General features: G+C 38.2%; 1 long non-coding RNA gene across 2 annotated transcripts in view; it reads left to right on the top strand.

Moving 5' to 3' along the window:
• Nucleotides 1-16797, top strand: part of LOC136163536 (uncharacterized) — a 133587-nt gene that overhangs the window by 101028 nt on the left and 15762 nt on the right. The gene's annotated exons all lie outside the window — the stretch shown is intronic.

Here is a 16797-nt window from a genome sequence, read left to right on the forward strand (position 1 = left end):
GATGACTGAAACTAACACCCATCTGATAGTCCTAGGGGAGCTGCAAGGACTACAATAGTATAATCTACATATAGTGCTTAGAAAAGTGCCTGGAACTTTGCAAAATTTGATACATATTAAGATATGCTAACAAATTAAATAAAGCATATAGGCCTCCTTATCCCTGCGTTCTCTGTTTTCTGGATTCTGAACCCAAAGCAGTAGAGGTGATAGAAAATGGAAGCAGCCCATAGGCAAGTGAGATAGAGACATCAGGAGACAGATAATAAATGATGAAGAAAAAACTCCAGAAATTTCTTCAGTGACTCATCTAGAAACAGTGTTTCTCTCTCCCTCTGTTTGCTTCTGTCTCTAACAAGCCACTATTGTTTTACTTAGCACCCTACATTGTAATTTGTGTTTAGATGTGTCTTTTCCTTCAGGCCTGTGAAACCCTTAATTCAGTGCATAGGTCATGGTCACCTCTTTATCCTTGGCACCTAGCAAAGTGCTTGACATGTCATTAGTACTTAATAAATCAATACTGAATGAAAGAATGAATGATCCAATGACTGAGTATGGATAGCTTTAGAAATGCATCTCCAAGGGAAAGCAAGTAGTTGGCTATATGGCCAGGCTTGGGTCAGTACATGTGATTGTCAGAATTCTGTAGCCATGCCTTAAAGAAGCACTCAACAACCAGTTCTTGCCCCTTGGAAACACTCATACACTAGCTACTGCTTTAGAGCTTTAGCAAACCTGTAGCCTGGGTCACAGCCTTTTTATCTCCAACTCTTCCAGAAACCTTTATTATTTTTTTCTTAAGTTTTAGTACTTTCTGTTACACATCAGTTTTCTATCTCTGCTCCTGATGTTTCCTAGTATTTCACAACCATACTGTGATGTCTTGTCTAGGTGTGGCATAAAAGCCTTTGTAATGGCATTAGCTAAATATATTGATGCCCAGAAGCAGGAAGCTGGACCCAGGTGCCCTCAGAGAATTCCTTTTAGCATTAAAATCCCCGAGGTAGATCCTGACAGCAGTACTTCTGTATCTGCTACACTTCTGTTAACCAGAGTTTAGTAGTTAAGATCATATCTAAAAAAGGACTGCAGAGAGAAAAATCAGGGCCAGGTAATAATTGGTGGAAGTCATACCAAGTGACAAGGAACTGGAAGGAAAAAAAAGTCTGTTTGTGTCTTGGCTGGATGAGAAACAAGGAGAGAAGGGAAGGGAAGGGGCCCAGAACAGATATTTCAATCAATTTTCTCCACAAATAAACAATTCCACTCTTAATAAAAAGAGGCTTCTTTTGATGATGGCCAGCTAAAGTGAACATTCTTTGCAGTAAAGTAGCTTTTAAAAAAATTTAAGGGGTTAGAAGGGCCTAGGAGAGTTTATAACTAGCTGCCTTCTGCTTTTATGCTTCTCTAGAATCACCATCCTCCAAATTATCCCTTCTCCCCAACCCAAGGGAAGAGCAAATTTTCATTGGTCTAGATTAGTGTTGAGTGAAGACTTTTTTGGCGTCCAAACCAGAGCTCAGTCTACCAGTTCAATTTCAGGTTCACAGATCTGGGGGTGATGTTTTGGCTACTGACTTAAATGTGTTAATTTTTTAACACTCACCAGGTCGCCTTTTGAAGTTAACACCTTTTTAGGGAAAGTAAGGGAAATTCACACCTCTTCAGAAACAACTGTTTTCAGAAGATTTACAAGAGTGTAATGTATGTTGATCCATGTTGAAACTCATCACTTGGAAAAAGCATAGAAGTTCACTCTGGAAATTTTTTTTTCAAGATCACATATATAAAGAATGAGTTTATTTATTTGTTAAAAATATTTATAAAAGGCACAGCAAAAGAAGTTCCTGTGCTGGAAATTGTGGGGATACAAAAGTTACTTCTCAAGGAACCCAAGGTCTCAGTAGAGACATTTTATACATACTGGCTGTCTTCTCCACCAGATTCCTGCAGGCAGACTCCTCTTAAACTCCTCTATTTTATTTATTTTTTAAAAATTTCTAGGCTTAGCCCAGAGCATCTAAAGAATACCCTTAATAAATGTTATTGATTGCCATTCTAAGTCTTGAGAAATTCAGGAAATTTTTTTCTGTCTTGCCTTTGTACTTGTTCTGGTAAGTCAAAAGGTTTCATGCGGGCCAAGAAGCACGTGAAAAGATGTCCAACATCATAGTTATCAGGAAATGCAAGTCAAAACCACATGAGAAACCACTTCATATTCATTAGGATATCTACTATCAAAAAAGAAAAAAAAACAGAAAATTACAAATATTGGCAAGGATGTGAAGAACCTGGAACCCTTGTACCTTATTTGTAGAAATTCAAACTAGTACGACTTCTATGGGAAACAATATGACAGTTCCTCAAAAAATAAAAATATAATTACCATATAATCCATCTATTTCATGTCTGTGGATATACACAACAAACATGAAGGCAGAGACTCAGATATTTGTATACCTGTGTTCATAGCAGCGTTATTTGTAATTGACAAAAGTGAAAGCAACTCAACTATCCATCAGTATGAATGGTAAGCAAAATATAGTATATACATACAATGGAATATTATTCAGCCTTAAAAAGAGAAATTCTGACACATACTACAACATGGATGAACTTCAAACCTTATACTAAGTAAAAGAAGCCAGTCAGAAAAAGACAGTGTATAATTCCATATTTAGGTGATACCTGGAGTTGTCAAATTCATAGAGAATTCACAGGAATAGAATGGTAGTTGTCAAAGTCTGAGGTAAGAGGGGAAATGGTTAATGGGTACAAGCTTCAATTTTGCAAGACGAAAAGGATTCTGGGGATTGGTTCCACAAAAATATGTATATGCTTAGCACTACTGAATTGCATACTTAAAAATGATTAGGATAGAAAATTTCATATTATATTTCTCTTACTACAACTGAAAAAAAGCTTTCATCCCAAATAATGAATGAAGCAGTTATGTCAATGCAATGCAGAAGGGTGTCCTAATTCCCTCTGGATTCTTATACGTGAATGATGTAGGTCACAAATATGATATCACTCTGATTTTTATGAGCTGCAATATTGGAATTGTATCAATTTCAGAGTCCATTAACTTTTGATAACCAGGGTGGTTAGTGATATATAGGAGATTCTTTGTGTAGATAGCGTTCAGGTGTGTGGACCCCACCCCACCATGTGTACATTAAATATGATGATGCTTAAAAGAAGTCAAGGCACATATTAAATAGTAAGGGAGTAATAATGTCTGTTCTTTTACAGTAAAGAGCCAAGAACTCTTGTGATTTACATGCATCACAGCAAACATGGCAAATGTTTAGTAGTAGAATGTTCCTTATGTCCATAATACTTATCTCTAAAGTGAGGCCTTGAGAAAACGTAGCTCTGTGTTTCTCCATTGCTCTCTTTATTGTGGATTTCTCAATTTGTTGTCAGTTAGTCACTTCAATGCAGTGCTGTAACCCTTAAATAGGAGACATCACTGTAAATAATACAGCTGGGAATTTGAAGGGTATACACTATTAGAGATGAACTTTTTTCCTTTGCATTCCCTTTTTATATTTTTTAAGAAAAAAAAAATCCTTAAACACTGTGATGAAATGTTTTATGTCTGTACTGTCTGCAGTAGGAAAATGTGGAATTAAGGAGAGTTATAAAATATAAAGACTCTAGACCTGCATATGATTATCCATATTAAATTGAAGTAAATTTACTTTCTATTGCTCACTGTGCGTTTTTCACTTGCAAAACAAGATTATACCCCCATTGGTCTTTTCAGTTTTCACAAATCCAAATTACTGGGAAGATTTGGGATCTCAAAGCAAGTTCTGTTTGCTTTTATACACTCACTATGCTAGATTAGACTTTGTTGTAAAGGTAATTAATTCAAAATAATTAAAATGGATTGGCTTTTAAACTCTTTATCTGCCAGCTGAAGGAAAAAAACAGACAATCAAAATATCAGCAAATTTTGGGTCAAATCCTTTTTGGTCAAAAATTTGCAAAGAACAGGTTTTCTTGAAATATATACAAACACACATACATATACATGTACATTTATACATATGTATATATGTATATACACATGTGTATATATGTACATATATGTATATACACACATATATTAGTTTGTTTCCCATCTATAGAAACCAAGATTAGACATTGATACTTACATCCCATCAGTTGCAGATATTTTTAGGCACTCCTATCAGTGACCTTAGGATTTTTCTTCAAACCATTTTCTTACCAATTTCCAAGTAGTCACCATCCCATCTGGCCATTTTGGATCCATCACTATCTTAATTTAGGACTTATTTCTCCATTCAGATCAGTGTAGTCATATTTCTGACCCTAGGATTTCTTCAACCAATGTATACTTTTTAGTGGTGCAAAATTAATGTATTTAATCACCTGGTTTTCAACATGCCCTTTTCTGGCTCATAAAATTCCAATGGTCTAAATATCCCATTACATTTAGTCCAGCTCCTGAGTCTTTGAAGTTCGCCTTAATCTGGACTTAGCCAGTCTCCCCAGGTTCACCTCCTAATGTCTTCCCTGAATTCTCACTTCGAGCCACACTTGGCTTTTTGCAGTTTTCAAAGTACTTTCTCCTGTGCTTCTGCTACCTCACCCACATGGAACTCAAGTCCTAGTTCATTGCCTACTAATTCTTTCTGCAGAAACCAAACCAAATGCTATCTCTGTAGCTCAGATGGTAAAGAATCTGCCTGCAATGCAGGAAACCTTGGTTTGATTCCTGGGTCAGGAAGATCCCCTGGAGAAAGGAATGGCAACTCACTGAAATGTACTTGCCTGGAGAATCCCATGGACAGAGAAGCCTGATGGTCTACAGTCCAAGAGGTAGCAAAGAGTCAAACATGACTGAGCAACTAACACTACAACCTTCCTTATCATGTTGAATGAAAGTGATGTCTCCCTCTTCTGAATTTCTGAATCAAGACTCTCCTCTCACATGTTACTGACACTTAAGATGCTTTATACCTTAACTTTTTGTATATGCTCTCTTCATTCAGTTCAGTTCAGTCACTCAGTAGTGTCTGACTCTTTGCAACACCATGAATCGCAGCATGCCAGGCCTCCCTGTCCATCACCAACTCCCAGAGTCTACCCAAACCCATGTCCATCAAGTCGGTGATGCCATCCAGCCATCTCATCCTCTGTCGTCCCCTTCTCCTCCTGCCCCCAATCCCTCCAAGCATCCGGGTCTTTTCCAATGAGTTAACTCTTCGCATGAGGTGGCCAAAGTACTGGAGTTTCAGCTTCAGCATCAGTCCTTCCAGTGAACACCCAGGACTGATCTCCTTTAGGATGGACTGGTTGGTTGGATCTTCTTGCAGTCCAAGGGACTCTCAAGAGTCTTCTCCAACACCACAGTTCAAAAGCATCAATTCTTCGGTGCTCAGCTTTCTTTGCAGTCCAACTCTCACATCCATACATGACCACTGGAAAAACCATAGCCTTGACTAGATGGACCTTTGTTGGCAAAGTAATGTCTCTGCTTTTAAATACACTATCCAAGTTGGTCATAACTTTCCTACCAAGGAGTAAGCGTCTTTTAATTTCATGGCTGCAATCACCATCTGCAGTGATTTTGGAGCCCTAAAAAATAAAGTCTGACACTGTTTCCACTGTTTCCCCATCTATTTGCCATGAAGTGATGGGACCAGATGCCACGATCTTAGTTTTCTGAATGTTGAACTTTAAGCCAACTTTTTCACTCTCCTCTTTCACTTTCATCAAGAGGCTTTTTAGTTCCTCTTCACTTTCTGCCATAAGGGTGGTGTCATGTGCATATCTGAGGTTGTTGATATTTCTCCCGCCAATCTTGATTCCAGCTTGTGCTTTTTCCAGCCCAGCATTTCTCATGATATACTCTGCATAGAAGTTAAATGAGCAGGGTGACAATATACAGCCTTGACGTACTCCTTTTCCTATTTGGAAACAGTCTGTTGTTCCACGTCCAGTTCTAACTGTTGCTTCCTGACCTGCATACAGGTTTCTCAAGAGACAGGTCAGATGGTCTGGTATTCCCATATCTTGATGAATTTTCCATAGTTTATTGTTATCCACACAGTCAAAGACTTTGGCATAATCAATAAAGCAGAAATAGATGTTTTTCTGGAACTCTCTTGCTTTTTTGATGATCCAGCGGATGTTGGCAATTTGATCTCTGGTTCCTCTGCCTTTTCTAAAACCAGTTTGAATATCTGGAAGTTCATTGTTCACATATTGCTGAAGCCTGGCTTGGAGATTTTTGAGCATTACTTTACTAGCGTGTGAGATGGGTGCAATTGTGAGGTAGTTTGAGCATTCTTTGACATTGCCTTTCTTTGGGATTGGAATGAAAACTGACATTTTCCAGTCCTGTGGCCACTGCTGAGTTTTCCCAATTTGCTGGCATATTGAGTGGAGCACTTTCACAGCATCATCTTTCAGGATTTGAAATAGGTCAAGTGGAATTCCATCACCTCCACTAGCTTTGTTTGTAGTGATGCTTCCTAAGGCCCATTTGACTTCACATTCCAGGATGTCTGGCTTTAGGTGAGTGGTCACACCATCATGATTATCTGGGTTGTGGAGATCTTTTTTGTATAGTTCTGTATATTCTTGCCATCTCTTCTTAATATTTTCTGCTCTGTTAGGTCTATACCAGTTCTATCCTTTATTGAGCCCATCTTTGCATGAAATCTTCCCTTGGTATCTCTAATTTTCTTGAAGAGATCTCTAGTCTTTCCCATTCTGTTCTTTATTTCTTTGCACTGATCGCTGAGGAAGGCTTTCTTTTCTTTTTTTTTTTTTTTTTGTATTTAAAAATATTTCTTTATTCACTTTCTCCTTTCCATATGAGAAGCTAATTACCTGTGTGCTATTAATAAGCGAAGACCACTTGATGCTGTCCCACAGAGTTCAGAAGCTAAGTTGCTTGCATGACTCACTCATCTTCCCATACCTTTGAGTTTAATTTGGTTAATTTCTCTTGATTAATCTTCAAGCTTACCGATCTTTTCTTTTGATATATGCACTCACTGCATTAGTTCTTGTTAAATATATATTTGCATTGGCATCTCATTTGCATCTTTTTTCAATAGTTTGTATCCCTCTTTTGAAATTTCATGTTTTTGTATAGTGTTGTCCATCTTACTCATTAGATCCTTTAACATGTTTATCATGGTCATTTTATAAATCTTGCTTGGTGCTTCTGATATTGAGATCATCTCTTGTTGTTGTTCAGTTGCTCAGTCGTGCCCAACTCTTTAGGACTCCATGACTGCAGCAGGCCAGGCTTCCCTGTTCTTCACTGTCTCCCGGAGCTTGCTCAAACTCATGTCCATTGAGTTGATGATGCCATCCAACCATCTCATCCTCTGTCATTCCCTTTTTCTTCTGCTTTCAATTTTCCCAGCATCAGGGTCTTTTTCTATGAGCCGGCTCTTCACATCAGGTGGTCAAAGTACTGGAGCTTCAGCCTCAGCATCAGTCCCTCCAGTGAACATTCAGAATTGATTTCCTTTAGGATGATTGGTTTGATATTTTGCAATCCTAGGTACTCTCAAGAGTCATCTCTAACACCACAGTTCAAAAGCATCAAATCTTCAGTGCTCAGCCTTCTTTATCTCTGAATCTGCTTATATTGAGTGTTTTTCTCCTGATCAGAGTAAAATTTTCTTGTTTCTTCTCATATCTTGGAAGACACTTGGAAGATTTCTCTCAGCTTGTCAGTATAGTTTCTGCCTTTTGTGTTTGAGTTCCATTTCCTCTCTTGTGTCTTGCCACTCTAGTGAAGGCCCAGTGTGCCTTGGAAGGGCTTTTTTCAGTTCTGCTGCTTCTCCCCTTCAGCAAGACAAGGATTTGTATTTGAGGCGTTCCCTGGGTACCATATTACATTTCTTTGGATAATTTTGGTCTTCAGAATTCTGTATTAGCTTCTCCAGGAGATCCTCCCAATCCAAGGATCGAACCCAAGTCTCCCGCATTGCAAGTGAACTCTTTATTGTCTGAGCCACCAGGGAAGACTGCCTTTTTTTTGGACAAATAGTTAACTTCTATTTTGAGGTGTTTACATATAGGGTTGTTCCCTTTTATATTCTACTGTTGTTGATCCAGGATGAAAAAAATATTATCCACATTTTTGTTCCTGCATAGATTATTTCATCTTCATGAATCTACTGTTTCCTTGAAGGTGTATTTTTTTTAATTTTTTTTATTTTTTTTTATTTTTCAGTGGGTTTTGTCATACATTGATGTGAATCAGCCATAGAGTTACACGAATTCCCCATCCCGGTCTCCCATCCCACCTCCCTCTCCACCCGATTCCTCTGGATCTTCCCAGCCCAACAGGCCCGAGCACTTGACTCATGCCTCCCACCTGGGCTGGTGGTCTGTTTCACCACAGATAATATACATGCTGTTCTTTCGAAACATCCCACCCTCCCCTTCTCCCACAGAGTTCAAAAGTCTGTTCTGTACTTCTGCGTCTCTTCTTCTGCCCTGCATATAGGGCCATTGTTACCATCTTTCTAAATTCCGTATATATGTGTTAGTATACTGTAATGTTCTTTATCTTTCTGGCTCACCTCACTCTGTATAATGGGCTCCAGTTTCATCCATCTCATTAGAACTGATTCAAATGAATTCTTTTTAACAGCTGAGTAATATTCCATGGTGTATATGTACCACAGCTTCCTTATCCATTCATCTGCTGATGGGCATCTAGGTTGCTGAGGAAGGCTTTCTTATCTCTCCTTGCTATTCTTTGGAATTCTACATTCAGATGGGAATATCTTTCCTTTTCTCCTTTGCTTTTCACTTCTCTTCTTTTCACAGCTATTTGTAAGACCTCTTCAGACAGCTATTTTGCTTTTTTGCATTTCTTTTCAATGGGGATGGTCTTAATTCCTGTCTCCTGTACAATGTCATGAACCTCCATCCATAGTTCATCAGGCACTCTGGCTATCAGATCTAGTCCCTTAAATCTATTTCTCACTTCCATTGTATAGTCATAAGTGATTTGATTTAGGTCATATCTGAATGGTCTAGTGGTTTTCCCTACTTTCTTCAATTTAAGTCTATTTTGGCAATAAGGAGTTCATGATCTGAGCCACAGTCAGCTGCTGGTCTTGTTTTTGTTGACTGTATAGAGCTTCTCCATCTTTGGCTACAAAGAATATAATCAATCTGATTTTGGTGTTGACCATCTGGTGATGTCCATGTGTATATGCTCTCTTAGCTCTCACATTTTTTCCAGGAACTCTGCTCCTGGACATTCTTATAGGACCTGGTGTTTTGTGCTTTATATAGTAAATATTTATTGATGAAATATGTTTGGGTTACTCAATTTCCATAGTTTATTGAATACATTTTTTAAGTTAATCAAATTTACAGTAGATAAGAAATATCATGCATGGATTATTTAACCAGCATAGCAAATTCAAGAATCATTTATTGAAATGCTTGCTTTGTTCAAGCACACCCTAGGTGTTGGGAGATAAAGCAGCTCTGACAAAGGAACTCCGGGCCATCAGAGAGGAAGCCGGCACCCAGGGACTAGCCGCCAGTATGGATCCTTGACTCCAGCTAAGACAGGCCCCCTGCCCTCATAGAGCCACATCGAAGAGGAGAGTAAATTGTAACTTTTGTGATTCCTTTGAACCTGGCAATGTCCATTAGATACAGAATATAAGCATTCTTTATGGTAGTTTATTTTCCTATTTCTTCTCTCTCTAGTGAAGTCTAATGTCCATCAAGCTCTTCTTCCTTTCTACTTATCCGTTTTTTTTCTCTTACAGGTTTTGAGATTTACTTTTTGTCTCTGATTCTGTTAAATATTATGATCATATGTCCAGGTGTAGGGATTTTCTCCCAGGAAATATATTCTTGTTTGGCAATCTATGAGTCTTTTCAATCAGATGTGTTTCATCTCTATTTCTTATAAATATTCAGATATTTGGTCAACTACTTCCTCTTACATCTACTTTTACCTCTCCACCTAGGTCTTCTATCCATGTCTTAAAATGTCTTCTTCTATCCTCCATAACTTTTTTTTAATGCTTCCCTTTTGTCTTCTGAGAGAAAGTCTTGACCTGATCTTTAAATGCACTAATTGATTTTTGAGATGCATCTGTCTTTTAAACACTTAGGGAGTTCTTCTTTTGTTTGGAATATTTTCCCCAGATTTTGAGTTGATTTCTTTTTCTAATTTGTATTTGATGATGCTCATTATGTGTATTTTAAATTCTTGCTATCTTTTGTCCATTGATTCTATTTCATATATATAGAAAATATAGTTTCAGTTTTTGTTTTTTCATGTGCTTGTGCACTTCAAATAGTTGAAAGATAATTATAGTCATATCTGTGGCCTTTTGCTCTCCAATTCACCAGACCTTTGCTCCACCCTAGTCACCCTAGCATATCAGGTGGTGCTGGACTGGAAGGGTACTAAAGTATTCATGGTGCAGTGGAGAATATGTACATCTAAGACACTCAACCTGAACCTTTACCATTATACAAATTTTTGTTTCCACTTTGGGTTTCTTATCTTTTTCTTCTTTACACACAGACCCCATGATCCAAACACTTTTGCCTCCCCCAGGGGTTTCTCACAGTTTTCTTTTTCTTTTTTTCCTTCTCAGATCCAAGAACCTTTTTCTTCCTTCTGTGGTATCTCTAGGGTAGGTAGGCTTGTGGGACATCAAGTTATCAGATGTGTTCATCAGCCTCTCTCAGATATTTTTACATGATTTCCCAGTTTTAAAATTGTACCCATTTTTAAATGTCCATTTGCCAAATGAACTATTTTAAGAAGTTTTCCTTTGCTTTTGGCATGATATTCAAGGTTTAGTTTTTGCTGATGTGTTCTTGGCTGGAAATATAAGGAGCAGATCCAACTTAAAAGGGACATGCCTGAAGCTTGGGCTACTGGAAAGCCTTAGTCAGGATTCAATCAGAGATGAGGAACCGCTAGAACATATAGATAAGTAGCCAGACAGACATAGATATGTATAGTGGGTGTATATATTACAAAGTTATATGTGTAACTCAGTGAAATAGAGAAAAAAAATCTATAACAGGGATTTTTCTCTTACACAGTTATGGGAGTAAGCTAAACAGTCTCTGCAAGGCTCTTTATGTCTTATGCTACAGCTTGAAGTCCTGGGGTCAGGGAGTTGAGAAATGAGAATGAATGTAACATGTAGGAGAGCAAGAACAAGCCAGAAACCACCAACACATGTTCTATGCCACATGTCAGTTCCCTGCGTGAGAACCCATGTTAGTTTTCAGTGCCTACAACCTTGAGGATAATCACATCATGCAGAAATTAGTACTGCTCATCATTGAGTTTAACACCTGGCCCAGGAGTTGGAAAAGCTGAAGGAAAATCCGTAGGAAGACAGAACAGTTGCAAGTCCAGTTGCTAGCCCACATCAATGCAGTAAGTCAACACATGAGGGACAAAGTGCATTTCCTACAAAATTGCCTGGTGACCTTGCGCTGACCTTTTGGGAATGTAAAACAGCCTGCCTGCTGCTTTGCTCCCAGCCTCCAACAGTCATGCCAAAACATTTCTCTTGTAGTCCACATGGGGCGGGCGGGGGAGGATTCTGGGGAATATAGTTCAGCCTAGTCAAATATTATGGTTCCTCATTCTCTCATCCTATTCTATGTTTGTCCCATTAAACTAAACATCATAATATTTTTCCCAGGATGAGAAAAATGGTTAAACTGTTATAGGAGTAAATATATCCTCCAACCCATCCTTAGAATTTCTACCTTGCATTGACTTTTCAAGATTTCAAAAATCAGTTTCAACCAGTTGACAAAAAATATATAGAGTATGAACCATAGGCCTGGCCAAAAACAGATTACACCTTCAAATTAGGTATATTTGAAGACAATTTATGAAGGAAATATTTAAAATCAGTGGGCAGGATCTAAGGAGACCACATGGATAGTGCAGTGGCTATAACAGAGATGCTCTTGACCCGCCTTTGCCCAGAAGGATGGGAGAGTTCAGTTATCAGGGCCCTGATGGGGAAATCTCATAGAGGGAACTGCCTTGAGAAATCCATAAATCTTCCAAAGGGAAACACAGTCAACCCAAGCCATCCCTGAAAATAGATGTGCCAGAAGAATAGGTATTTTGACCTCTCTCCACCTTCCCTCTGAGAAGGGGGATCTGCCATAGGGACTTCCCATCAACTACACACAACAAAAGCCAGAGGGCAAAAGAGTGTGTCCTCATTCTACCAGAGCAGTGAAAGTATATGAAAAGGAATAAGTGGACAGTATTCAGCAAAACCATCAACATCATCATCTACACAAAAAGTAGAAAGACCTGAACATGGCTTGGGTCATCATTGCTATTTTAGATTTGAAGAAGGCAATGTGTTGAGTAATTGTGATTTATTAGAATTTAAGATCCTTTAAGGTCAGAGATATCTAAGTCATGTCACATCGCTAATACCTAGCACAATGTTTGGCTCAAACTAGGGGCTCAATAAGTGTTACATTAACTGACCTGAATGAATCAAATTGGATTATATAAAAAAGAGCCACAAGTTAAACACTTCTGTCCTGAGTGCCACCTGTGTGTCATCATCTCCATATATCACTTTAATTTTCAAATATCATACATGCTAGATACTGAACAATTTAACTTCCTTTTTAAACCCCTACCCTATCATAAATGATAAAAATCAAAAAATAGGAAAGAAAAAAATGAAAGAACATGTGTCATTTACCAGATGTGTAATTATCCTCCAATTAGATACCTATAGGCTGCAGCATTCATAGTCCTGTTGAATCTTTTAGTAATGGGCATGAGTTGAGTAAGTGCCTTCTCATGCCTTCACAATTGCACAATAGCCAGGGAAGTGCTGAAGCCTTCTTACACTTGGAAAATGACTCCATATTTCTAATACTAGTTTTTCTTTGAAACTATTTGTAAATGATTTATTGTTGTAGCAAATCAGATCATGATAACATAAAGCTTTTTAGAGGTCATTAAAGAGTTTGGGGGAAGTTCCTACAAAGATGCTAGCCTTACATTGTCTGAGTGATAAGGCAAGTTAACAATTTATGTCAAAGTTTGCAAAATGTGTTTGTCTGATAAACAGTTTGCTCTGCGGGCATCAATCATACTTGCTCTCCGTGGTGTGTTGTATTTTTCATGAAGTGAACTTTCGTGACTTTGCCCATCTACAGGTTTTTGAGATAGTGGCATGCTAAAAAGAGCTACCATCTCCCCCTGCACAGTTGCGTTTCAAATCTCATAAGGCAGCTGCCATCATGCAGGTTGCCAACACGGGCAACAGCAGCAGGGTTGGTACAGAAGAAAACTGGTGTCATTGGTAAGGGAAGTTTCAAACAGCCCTTGGATCAGAAAAAACAGATACACTAGGACAAAAAAGATAAAGTGTGCGCGTAAATGCACACTTCAACAACATTTCTAGGTGGTATAAGAATCAAGTGGATACAATATCGCTCTGTAAGACTGCAAATATTCAGAAATTTGAGGCGCTATATTGGGAGGCATTTTAACATGAGGTAGTGAGCTGATGTCCAGTTTCAGCACTGGTCCTTGCTATGTCTCCTCTGGAAAACGAGGATAATAATACCTGCACCATCCACCTGATCAGGTCATTCGGAGATCAGACACACACAAGCATATGAGTCAACTTTTTGAACTAAATCACTATGCAAATATAAGCCATCACAATAAATGTTGGCTCAGGAGAGAGGATATATTTGTTGTTCTTCCATGATTTTAAAAATAAAATAGAATAAAACATTCAAGACCACAGGACAACTTGGTGAACATACATTCAGCTTTCTGGAATCTTACCATTTTAGAAGCATTTGCAACTGCTTATAAATCACTTCTCAAAATTGCCCTGAGCTGCAATGATATTTCTGAGCATGTGTTAAAAGCCTGTAAGTGCTTCTGTTCTTGAACAAAGTGAAATCAGGTTACGTTAATAGAAGTATTAATTAATTTTCTCTAATTTTATTCAGCAGAATTAGCATTATTGAGAAGTCTTTCCCATTCTTGAGTACCCTAAAGTGCAGGAGGCTTTTGAGATGGGGGCTCTGGCTGCAACCCCTACCAGTAAGTGTGCAGAAGATTATTCTCTAATTTGGAAACCTGAGACGTTACTGGGAAGTGCTGTGGGGTGTGTTATAATGAAAATACCAATCCACATTAGCCATGGTTGCCATAAGCAAAAATCTTAATATCTTGGCCAAACCTACTTAAGGTTCATGTAATAAACCCGCATTCCTAATTTTATTAGTGATGTGCCAAGTTAAGCACTTTGCAGGCCTTTAGACAGATTTATAACTTGACTGGGCTGAATTAGTGGTGACTGACAAGAGGACATTGTTTTATAGGATGCTATTTAGATAAAAACCTGCAGGGTGTTTCTGTAATGTTGTCACTTCAAGTCCAAACAGGAAAAAAGAAATGTGTATTAAGGAGGCCTCTTCATTAGCTTTTATGAGTTTAATCTAGGGCAGTCAAATGCTTCCATATAAGGCAAGACATTTTAATGGACAGAGACAACCTTATCTCTGTTCCAGGTTTCAGAATAAAACAATCTCTTAGGCTTAAGTACTGCATCAAAAAAGAGTGTTCAGTGAATTCATGTTTGTTAAGCACTTAGAACAGTGCCTGGCACATAGCAAGCACACTGTTTGTTAAGTAAGTTAAATAAATTGAAATTTGTTTTTCTTGTTCTATGGTACTATCTACATGTTTACTCCCCGCTCCACCACTCCCCACCTTCCCAAAATCATGGTTACTCACTCTTCCCTTCATTTTCTTGCTAGTGGGTTTTTCCAAATTGTTAGTCATTAATTTCCCCCACGGTTTTTAAAATTCACATACCTCTTGTTGCAAGGAGGAAGATCAGAACCTTCTATTTATTCATAGACATTAACGTGAACATTCCTGCTGGGTTTTCATCCTAAAAGTGATATCCCTGTAAATTATGGGAGATTGTACTGGCCTCTGATGACTTTCATGAAGATGTGAAGTTCAGGTGCTCACTGTACCTCACTATTAACAATCGAGTAATTTCTGTGAACACAGTCCTTGGCAGCCATCTGCTTTGGTTACTGGGAGAATAAGTCTTTTTTAGAAACTAAAGTTAAGGTCTAAAAAGTGTTTTCTTCGTTACCAAACAGGTCATTGGCCTGGACATCAAGTTCATTAATCCAAATCCTTACCCCTTTCTTTTTTCATTAAAAACAAAACAAAACAAAAAAAAACACTCCCTGAACTCACTCTTCCCATCTAGACCAAAAGAAAAGATAACTCTATCCAAAGCTGATTTTATACAGTCTCACCATAAGACTTGACTTGAAACACAAACATTCAAATGAGAGATCTTAAAGGGTATGTTAGAATATGCATTATACTCTTTAAAAACAAGCCAAACAAAAAAAAGACAGTCAATAATTGTGATATTGCTCTATCATTTAACAAAAATATGTCCCTGTTGCTCCATATGATTAGCAGAATTAGATAACAAGCAGATTCCAGCGCATTGGGAGGGAAACACTGAAATGTGTCTTTGGTTTCTCCTGAATATCCCTATGCACACACTTTGGATCCAGGTGGAAATTTACCAGGAATGCTGTAATATCTTACACCAGCATTGTCATATTTTATTTAAGGAGCTCAAAATATCTAAAAATCATTTGTTATTTCTCCCAACTTTTGTCTAGCTGCAGTTATCTTAATTTACACAAGTATAAACCCAGAAGTTAAATTACTCAAGCAAGGTCCTGGTGATGAAAACCTCTGCCTTTTATGGGGTTCATTTCCACAAAACATGGCCCCTCCCTGCGGGCTCTCAGCCATGTTGGTAATTCAGGTACAAGGACTACAAATTAGGCATCATCTGTTCCGGCTCTTGTTCCTAATGCTTGGGTCAAACGTCTGGTTATAAAGTGCAGGCTGCCTGGATTTGGATCCCTGCCTCCTCCACAGACTAACAGTAGGATTACCTGAGGCTCACTTTTCTTGCCTGTAAAGCAAGGTTGATAATAGTATCTCTTCATTGAGTTATTTTGAGGACTGCATAGGAAAATAAACGTAAAGTTCTGTAAGCAATTGTTGGCACATAGAAAGTGTCTAATATATGCTAGCTCAAGTATTATCACTATTATTACCCTTATTATTCATCATTTTCTCTGAAATGAACAAAAATTCAAAGTAGACCAGGTCTGACTCCTGCTCTGTTTTCTCTGCATGGTTGCTTTCTAGGCATACACAAGGGTGAGTTTAGCTTGAGTATACTACAGGTACAGGGTACAGAGTCCTGAAAACTGTCACTTTTCTGATATCCCAGGTTCGTCTAGATTCCTGCCTGCAGTCTGAATGTCTGCTCCAGCACACAGATTTAAATATATTTGTGCATGTGTGGGAGGGGTGGTTTGCACATATGTCTCTGTGTGTAACCATGTATGCATAAATATATGCATGTATATATTTCCTATGGTAAAATTACATGATGAATATGATTATGCATGGCAACCCAGCACTAAAATTTTGTTTCATAGGTACTGTATTAAAATTCCTATAAGACTAACTTTATCTCACAATTTTTGGTTTTATGCAGGTTCGTATACTTTGACTCCTAGGTAACCAGCTGTCTATTTGAATTCTGGTTTCAAGGGCAGTTCCCATCACTACACATGGATCTTATGGCTTCTCTTCTCTCCTCCTCTTCTCTAGTCTTGGATGGCAGATAAGCCTTCCTCTTCCCTCATCTGCACCAT

Source organism: Muntiacus reevesi, chromosome 1 (assembly GCF_963930625.1).
Source record: "Muntiacus reevesi chromosome 1, mMunRee1.1, whole genome shotgun sequence".
NCBI classification, from domain to species: Eukaryota; Metazoa; Chordata; class Mammalia; order Artiodactyla; family Cervidae; genus Muntiacus; species Muntiacus reevesi.